Genomic DNA, 1,579 nt, shown 5'->3' on the forward strand with positions numbered 1-1,579 from the left:
TCAGCTGAGCCAGGGATTTAGCTGGCACAGAGCCTCCTAAAATTTCCTTCTCAAAAAGAAGTCCAGGCTTCTTTTCATCTCCTCCTGTTGGGAGTGGGCCTCCTGGGGCAGAGAAGCTGGGAGAAAAACTGTCCATGTAACACTTGGATTGTCGCTGCTGGGCAGGACTAAGCCAACCGTGGCATCACTGGGGATGAACCGAAGGCCTCCTGGCCTCACAGCAGTTTTCCAAAATGCCTTCCAAGGATCTCTTCTCTCTGCCCTTCCTTATACCCCTGCATTTAGTACCCAGTCCCATTTTCAGCACTGATTTATAGTGACATCTTTACAGCCCATTAGGTGTGACATAGCCACAGAAAGGTACCTGACAAGCATTTTAAAAAACACTTGAGCATTTTTAAATCTCTTTGCTGCGTTCAACAGTTTTTACTGCTGCTGTCAACCAACATCCTGACAAGAAGTTTGACACCAATATATCACACTAAATGGCTGCTGACAAGTGCTGGCCACACTACAGAAGACACCAGGATCTGATTTAAATAAACGAGCCACAATGGAATGATCAGCTAATATTTCCTCCGAGCTCATCAGCTGGAAAGGTTTGGGTTCTCTTTTGAACACTTCAGTACTCTCTCCTTAGGCTTAGGTCATTTGAATCATTACAGCTACTTCTCAGTCTGTGACTCGGTAGCCTTATTGGTTCCTCACAGACATGAAAAAGCAGAGAAATCAGAATCATCATCAGATTTTAAATAACAGGAGGAATAAAGCCCTTAATTCAAGTCTCCAAAGTACAAGATTCGCTGGTTAGTTTGCAATTTAGACAAAGATACTGCAAGTTTTTAATTTACTCTCACAGCATGGAGTAGTTTGCTTATTATAACTCATTCACTATTCCTGCCCTTTCAACATGTTTTTGTGAGAAGATGAGGCAAACCACACACCCAAACTGAGCTGTACAGGGACCGTCTGCATCTTGAAAACACAGAGCAGATATTTCCGCTTTCATCTCACGTTAACGAGAAATCTAAAGCTAAGAAGAAATACAACCTTAGATGAATATAATAAAATCAGAAGAGCGTATTTTATGACACCGCAGATCAAGATTAATTCATCAGGGAGAGGCAGCACACTCACACAGTCAGCAGAATAACAGCAGGGTGGAGCTGCTCCCACTCCAAGGCAAGAGCCTGCAAGGCCCATCCTTTGGGGACTCGTCTTTTGTGTGAAGGCACATTGTCTAGCAGAGGAAGAGGTTGGTACCTGGTGGAGCAGGGCCAAGATTCCATTTTCCCCAGGCAGCTCCCTCCTCTGCCTGCTGTAGCGCTGGCCAGGGCTGGGAGAGGAGGGGGAGTGTGTTCAGCACTGCTGCTGGAACGGAGTGGCCCTCTCAGGAGGATCCCGGTTGCTTCAGGACCTTGCTTTTGCACTGGTTTGTGTCCACAAAGGAAAGGCATGCAGAAGGCAGCACCATCACCCCAGCCCTGCAGTCAGGAGTCCATCAGCTTTCCCCACAGTGAATGTGGTTAAGGTCTCCTTAACCAAAGGAAAACTCAGCACCACTACAGATGTACAGAAC

Source organism: Cyanistes caeruleus, chromosome 4 (assembly GCF_971803275.1).
Source record: "Cyanistes caeruleus chromosome 4, bCyaCae1.hap1.1, whole genome shotgun sequence".
NCBI classification, from domain to species: Eukaryota; Metazoa; Chordata; class Aves; order Passeriformes; family Paridae; genus Cyanistes; species Cyanistes caeruleus.